An 8,786-nucleotide genomic window follows, 5' to 3' on the forward strand; every position below is an offset into this window, starting at 1 on the left:
TGTAACTAACTGGTGGTCACAATGTTAACGTTTTCAGACATGATACCCATGCATGGGATTATGTTGTAGATTCTGTACAGTCTTTATCAAGGTTAAGGAATCTGGCAGATAAATACATACTCCTGACCTAGAATTATGGAGTGCTAGAAATGAACGATTGCAATTTGTCTGCATCCAATAAATGCATTGATATTTTAATAGAGGGTGCACGGCAAGTAATTTGGACATGTCCACTCTGAGGTATTTATTATATTATGAGAGCATCTGTGTATGTCTTGCTTTTTTTTCTTTCATCAGTATTTTCTTTTTTTAATGTGGGGGGGGGGATGGTGAGTAAAGTGAAAGATATCATGGTAGATTACTGTATACGCCATATATTTAGCGAGCCTAAATTTTCGCGAATCGGATCTTCCCGATGATTTCACCAGTGGTTGAATTCGCGATCATGGAGTCCCGTACCGAATGGAGAAATGTATACGCGTACATCACATTCATAGCGTGATCAGAGTCAATATTTTCGCATGTCTTTAGTTACGTGAATAGCACCTAATTCGCGAAATTCGCGAAAATAAAAACCTTGCGAAATATTTGGCGTATACAGTAATAGCTCACAAAACATGGGATAGTGGATGGGAGATAAGACAGTGTAGATGTCAAAGGGGCATACAGTTGGGGCAAAAGATAGTTTTGTATATAATATATTTTTTCATACGCGTGCACAGTACTATCGTGTGTGGAATATGGATAGGGGAAACATGATAGGCCCATGGGATTATGTGCATGATACATGGCTGTTACCAATGAAATTAACGCAAGCATATTGTGCAAAGACCATTGTGACATTCTCATAATTATCAAAAGCTGGAGCATTCATTACCTCATACATGTACATTTCGTTGGGTATTCTAGGATATTGGGAAGGATGGAACAGCAGCAGCATCAAAAGTGTTTCTGTATTCTTTTTATCCCCCTTCTGTACCTGAAGGCTATCTGCTTGTGACACCAAGCCCATCCCTTTGTTTTCTTTGTTCTGTGTCTGTAACCCTTCATGGATAGCACATGTTATGTTGTCATATATGATGTCTGTAGTTCATATATATTTTATGTATGCTTACTTTTTATGTTTGTCATTTTGCCTCTGCCGAAGATTCTGCATTTTTGTTGTTGTTGAAAGAATAATGATGGAAACTTGCATTCCATATAGATATATAAAGAACCTTGACTGAGAAAAATGGCAAGTGTGATCTACCTTATCAAACATTTTATTTCAGCTATACAAATTTACACATGTGTTGACATAATCACATTACCTGTAACAATGTTGACTTGGTATTTTGCCCACTAATCGTGGAGGTGATAAATGCCTCCGTAGCACCTTGCAAAGTGATGTAAAGGTATAAGCCACCTTGTCCTCAACAAATATGTAGTGCCAGTTATTAAAGCAAGGCAGTTCATCCTTTTTTTTCCTTTTTGTTTGCCTACTTCTTCAGAAAAGGTTTCAAACCACCAGTCTTAAGGTTGCTCACTAATAAGTTGTATTGAAAGCTCCCAACTTGACTTAGCATGCAAAACCAGAACTGTAGAAGCTTTTTGCACAAACGCAAGTTCAAGAATTATCATTAATGCATTGTGGCCACAAGTGTCACAATTGCACAATCTTTTATCTATAGTTCGAGCACCTCTGTACTTCTGTGTGTGTATTCATTTACTCTATGCACATATCTTGTGACTGATAGATAGAAAGCGGTTTTGTCTGATGGTGATATTATCCATCAGTTTTAGTTGGTGGAAAAGAGTCAATTTTCTATTCACAGCACCTTTCTCTTGTATTTCACTTTACGGTATTTTTGCAGCGGTCTTGGCAATCAGGTTTCAGGCCATCTTTGACAAAATGGGATGGATGTGAGACAATAAGGGGGGGGGGGGGCTGGTATGGGCAAATGTAACAGGCTGTGATGGCCGTGGATGCAGGGCCAAATTTTAACCTGTCAAAATATTTGCCACAGCAGTTACTGTGTGCGGATGAGAAACCTAGTCAGCCATAGTAAAATGGGGTGAATGCAACAGAATGTGACAGAATGTAGTAGGCAGTCACAGCAAGTGATGTTGGTGTGCTCTGGGAAGGGAACAATGTGTTCCCCGGCATCTCACGGTCGTTTCAAGTTTTGTCACATGCTGCTGTGTGTTGTGTAACTGTTGCCTAATGGTTGCTGCGCATTTCACCACGTTTTACCACGTTTTGTCGCAGTTCTCACTGCTAGCTAGGGTTTGTGGTAGCTAATTTGTTGCATTCAATCATGGCATTTCATCACGGCATGTGATGGTTAAGCGCACGGCATGTGATGGTTAAGCGCCTGGCATGCTATGGCACACTGCGTGTGGTCTGACATGTGGTGTGGGGGAGCATACAAAAGCAGGGCAGCAAGGAAGCTTTATTAATGAGTCGGAGCAATAGAAGACTCATTACTGTGTATTGACCAAATTCCCATGGCCAGGATGGGCAACCTTGTAAACAGCATTGTATTATTCTTAGGGCTGAAAAGGCTTTTTTTTTTGGGGGGGGGGGGGGGGAGAACAGTATTTTACCGTACCTGCATTAAACATGTGTAGCAGTACAGTTTTAGAAAAACAGTATTTTCCTTGAAACCTGCAATGTTTTTGGCAAATACAACTAAATTTTGCAAAAAAAGAACAGTTGGTAGCTCCACATGGTGCATTACTTCCGGGCAAATGGAGCTGCCATAGTTGCCGGAAATATATTGTAAATTCAGCATTGTGTGCTATGTCAGGTTTGGGAAATATGTTATTATCATATGATCTGTGTCACTGGGATGCCATGGCTTCTGCTGAAACTGTCTTTGAGTGCAGTGGCGGATCCAGGGGAGCGCACCATGCGCGCACGCGCTGCGCCTTACCCCTTTAATTTTGTAAAGGCACCCCCTCTTTACAGAATTCGTGGATCTTTCCCAGCAATGGATCATAACATGCCTAGAAACAGCATTTCGGGAGATATTTTGAGAGTGTCCAGACACTTTCGCTTTAGAAAGACAGTAGTAAGTAACAACCGACAGCAAATGCTGTCAGATGGAATTATAGTCTTTGTGATTTGCTGGGTGCTCATGCCAGCTTGTATGTGAAGGCAATAACCACGTACTGTAAAACGAGGAATGTTTCCGTGCATTTTAATTTCGCGAATTTCGCGGAGAGCCAAGATTCGCGAAATTAAAATGCACATGAAAGTTCTTGTCTACACTATACGCACTGAATGTTAGAGGCAACTCGCAAAAATTTCATGCTGTGAAAATATCGTTTTACATAATGTAAATGGAGAATGATGGGTCAGTCATGCCAAGCATCAGATGTTCTAATCTGAAAGTCATTCTGTTTAGTAGGAGATGCCTATATTTTCTGGAATTCACTTGTATTATGTATTCGCATATATTTATCTTTCATTGTAAATGACTGACGGACTATTCAAGCAAGGAGGTCAAAATTTTCACCTCCCACAGACTGATTATGTGCCCTCTCTTTGTGGCCTATACTCCTGCTCACAACTATACTGGCAGTTACATTTTTCTTCATTTCTTATTGACTTCTTTTTGTAAGTGGAGTTCATGATTCAGCATTTCCTATTTGTTTTCTTGATATATTTTATTTAAGGTTAGATATTGTTTTCATTGGTAGTACCTTAGAATCATCATATTTTCAATGTCCAACAGCTATTCAAGTTTAGAACAGATTATTCAGGTTGAGTTACCTCAGTATGGAAATTCAAGGAAATCATATAAGAAGCAGAAAAATGGGATGCTTTCTCAGTCAGTAGTGAATTGTACTGTGAAAACATGACTGTAACCAATTACTTGTAGCATTTTATAACATCAGAGAAGTTTGAGGGCATTATTGCATTTGACAATAATATGACATTTTTAAAATATAAATTTTGGAACCATATCTCGTACAGATACTGACCTAGCAATGACAGCTACAGCCAAATAAAAAGAAGATTGACTTTAAAACTTGCAAATATGCAAGACATTTTTTACACTGTTGAGGATGAGTCCCAAGTATAATCCGGCAAGGGTCTATGGGAAATGCATGTAGTAGCAAAGTCAGCCCATCCTCCACAGGTTAGTACAATACTCTTTGGCTAAAGACTCAAGCAAAGAACATCCTGAAAAACAGATATGCCTTCCTTAGTATTCTCTGCAGGCTAACTGTATATGCAAAAGATTTGCTTGTCATTTTATTGTCTATGCAGATCTTTACGAAACCACCTTTCCCATCCCCAGAATCTGCCCACCAGTATCCCCATTCCTCCCCCCCCCCCAATTCTCAAACACACTCACACATGCTCATACATAAGGACCAAGATATAGGGCTGACTCGAGTCAATGTCCCCCAACACAGCTCTGGAAGTGAATGCCCTTCTCTACTCTTGTGCCATAAAACTGAGTGCAATAGCCCAAATAGTGAAATGGACAATCCTTATGATGCGGGAGGTACATGCTGGGAAGTAATGTTCTTATGTAGATATGAAAACCTATAACACCGCTGTCTATGGAAAATATGATCAGTGTTGCGAAGCATTTCTAGCATCTATTTTGAGTTCTGATGTTTTTAGAGTTTCATATTTTCATAACATTAGAGTCTTTGGTGGCACTAGAACCATGCAGCCCAGATTTTTTTTTTTTCAAACTGGAAACATTGTTGACTGACAGCCTCATTGTAAGAGTAAGAAGAAGCAGAAAAAAATTCCTACTATCATGCAGAATAGGGCTAGATATCATTGCCACAAATGTAAATCTAGAATACCTTGTGTGTATTCATTGCCCTCTTTCGTGAATTTTCAATACTGAATCATGTCTGGTTGTTAATCTAGCCTGATTCAATATTAATAAGACACCTTTCTAGGTGAGAGCAATCCTTGAATGAGGCAGGTGTTTTTATTTTGGACGCATTGTCCGTCATTCAGTGCATCAAATCTGATCAAACGTCTCAGCGTGCAAGTTGGGCCTTCATTGTGAGCGAGCGGCTTTGATTAATTTCAAACTGCTGGAGGTTCCCCCTCCCCCCCCCCCCCACCACCCCTCTCAATTTATACTCAGGGGCAGGTGGCAGGGAGGGGGGGGGGGGATAGAGGAAGGGAAGTAGAGATAGTAGATCTGACTACCAGCAGTAATAGGGTATAGCAACTAGTGTCTGGTGAGTTGATCATGAAGATTTCTCAGTAATGTATTCAAGATTTTGCTTCTCGTTTTTGTTTCATTTTGCTTTAGAAATCATATTCTCTGTGTTTAGCCTGAGGGCTTTCTCTGGGCCATTCACACCCATAACGTGGTGGTCGAATGTTCAGTGTCTCACTTTAAAGGGAAAGTTCATCCTGATACTACGTTGCTTTGTATGAAAGCAGAAAAATCAGGGAAGTAGATCAGTGAAAACGGGAAAAAAATCAGACACGCCAACAGAGTTATGAACTGTTAAAGTTTAGAAGGTGAGACAAATTGGCAACTCCGTGTGATGTAAGTGTTGGGCAGCTTTCCATTTGTTTTGTACTCAAAATTTCACTAATTTTCATATTTCTCAAATATTTGGGCTCAGAACTTAATCGACTGAGGAGGACATGCAAAAACAGATTACTCATGTTGGTTACTAAGAGCAGGTCTGAAGAAAATTTCTCTTGAGAGAAAATTGAAAATTGCTGACTTTTTGTGTATAAACTAAATGTTAAATGGAGAGCTGCTAAACTGTTATGTCACACAGAGTTGCCAATTTGTCTTACTCTGTAAACTTTATCAGTTCATAAATTCTATTTTTTTTTTTTTTTTTTGGTGTGCATATGTGTGTGTCTGATTTGTTTTCTAAATTTTCAGGGATTTACTTCTCTGATTTTTATGTTTTTATACAAAGCGACTTGATGTTAGGATGGACTTTCCCTTTAGCAATCACCACAGGCAGACGTCTGCCAAGGGAATATTTTCTTGCACAAATGATTCTTTAAACCTGTCATTCCCATTGGCCACCTGTGTGTGCCCAGTGTCAGTGGTACGTTTGCATTAATGTACTGAGAGGATTAACTCATACTGTATATATGTTTCTTTGTGTGGAACACAGTTCATCATTTCTTCCTCAAATTGGCAAACTTGTTTAGTAAATTCTTTGTGGTAATGTGTCACTAAAATTGATGCACAGATCAGCGTAGTTTGACAGTCGTCATTGAAGATCAATACCTGTGAAGTGTTGCCAGAAACGTGTCGCACTAAGTGTCCGTTCCATTTGGCGTTGGGGCACCAAGATGAGAGATAATGGCATGTAAATCTTTCCTAACTCATTCCACCCCTCTCCTCTGTATTGCAGAGGCGATAAGGGCTGCTAAGCTGTCATATGTACATTAATGTCTCGTATTTCTGAATGCTGTTAGAAGAAAAGTTGTTTTAAAATTGACAGATCCCAAGTGGGACATGTGAACCTTTAGAAGAGTCAGTTTTCCTTCCATTGAGTGTCACTACTTAACTCCTATTACCGAAGTGAAATATTACTTGTTTTGAGAAGTCGTCCGTGTGTGTAGATGTCAGACCAAATAAGTACAATTTTAAATGGAATCATTTGTCATGTGTCCTTCTGAACCATGTAATGTTAGTGTCTCAAAAAAGTGCGCCATTATTGTTTCCACTTCTTGTCCATGGATGACAGAAAGTGGATAGCTGTTTGAGACCAAATAGATGAGGGTTCTGTCATGATATGTGTTATGAATGTAGTCTACAAGTCACTGTTTTGAAAGCTGATGAATATGGTGTATATATTTAACCAAAAAAAAAAAAGATAAAATCAGTAAATACCAATATATTTTGATACATTATGATTTTGATACATTATGAGTGTGATCTCCAAAAGTACTTCCTTTATGGTTTCAGTTCAGCCTTATTCCACCTTTCATGATCAGATTATTTTTCTATTTCAAATTATAAGATAAATTTGTATTTATAAACTTGTCAAACATCCTATTCTTGTCTTCTCTGTTTTGTTAAATCTCAGTAGCACTGTGCTAGTTATCATTTGTACATCTCCCTCTTTTCCAATGATTTCATCCACAAAGGTGGCAGTGATTCAATATCTGCTAAGTGTGAGAAAAAACAAAAAAGCAATGTCTGTGTTTTTGGAAGTAGGATTGATATTTCAAAGTGAACTAAAACTGGTATTAAAAGTGATTACTGGGTGTGAATAACATTTGGTGGCACATTTGGAGACCAGATTTGTTCTGAACAGATCTCCCAAATATTTTGGTTTGCATGGCTGCAGTTCTGAATCGAAGCACTTGAAAATGTTCAGTTCAATAGACCATATTTGTAATGTATTACAATTTATGGATGTTTCTTATCCTACAGCCTAGTAATGAAGCATGTCATTCACCTGTTTCCTCCCATAAAGTTCCTTAGGCAGGAATTCACTTTAATAGTGGTAGCTACAGTAGGTTGGGCAAACTTTGTGGTTAATAAGGGCAACTTTTATGAACAAAGCGTGCATAAATTCTGAATACATTACAGAACTGGTCTGTTTTGATAAGAGGATGTTAAAATAATCACAGCCATGGAAGGGATTTATGTGTACTTTCTGTTTGAGTGTCAGCACCTTTTGTTTGTTTGTTTTTTCTCCACGTAAGCACAAATATATGAGTGTCAAACTGAAACCACCCTCATCAACCCCACAACATCTCAGTATTGTAACAGAGGATATTGAGGGAGAGAGTGGCCAAATTGTTCTGGGTGCTAGATGTTTTAAATGCCCACATTTTCTTCATAATGAAAAATTTTATGAAAAATTAGAAAGAGTGTGTATTTACAAACCTGCAAGTGTTCAGGTGTATAGGACTGGTACAGTAATTCTTTATTTTTTATTTGTTTATTTATTCATTTTTTGTTTTGTTTTTTTGGTGCATGTGTTTCAAAAGGAAATAATGTTTGTGATTTAGGAAGTGTGGTCTTTTATTAGTTAATAATTAATTTCATCATCAATGCTAATTATTTACAATGATATGTGCCCACATGTTCTGTAACTTCTGGCATGTAATCATAAAAGGAAAAGGAAGCTTTTCAAAATCTTCCTTGAGAGATTTTCCAAAATCATTGGTGGGCATTAGTGTTATGTAACAGAGGGCAGTATATTCATATAAACGATAGTCTTAAATGCAGTTGAACCCATGACACAAGGCAATAGAAAAGGAAAAACATATTTTATAACTCTTTTTTTTTTTCAAATCTTTCAACAAGAGAATGAGATGTGACTGTGCTAATGCAGAGTTTATGTAGTGCAAGATAAAAAATGCGTACTACATTTCTCTTTGTCTTGATATGTGCCTTATCATTTTATCTATCTATGGCATTGATGCAATACTGAGTAGATGTACATAGCCGAGTGTATTTCCTCTTTCTCATTCATCTATTCTACACTATGCTTAGTACTAATAGATATTTACCCCTGTATATTTGACTCTTATAAAAGTGTACATAAGAGAATGAAATAAAAGCAACTCTTAATTTAACTTCATCAGTTTGGTTCGTTTCCTTTCATTATGGGCTCAGTTTGTATAGTCATACAGAGTGAACGTGGTGCAGATTCTGATTAGTATCTGTACAGTGTAACTTGCAGAATGCAGGAATCCCATTCACAATTCACAATGTCACAATTCCCTATGGTGTTAACTTTTTCCCACGAAGTAACGTGTTGCATGTAGTTACACTGCAAATATCAAAGTGTGATTATGTTAAATGCATACTTGTATGTTCATATGC

Source organism: Diadema antillarum, unplaced genomic scaffold, assembly GCF_040938485.1.
Source record: "Diadema antillarum isolate AM-2024a unplaced genomic scaffold, OU_Dant_1.0 seq00002306_RagTag, whole genome shotgun sequence".
In the NCBI taxonomy this organism is placed as follows: domain Eukaryota; kingdom Metazoa; phylum Echinodermata; class Echinoidea; order Diadematoida; family Diadematidae; genus Diadema; species Diadema antillarum.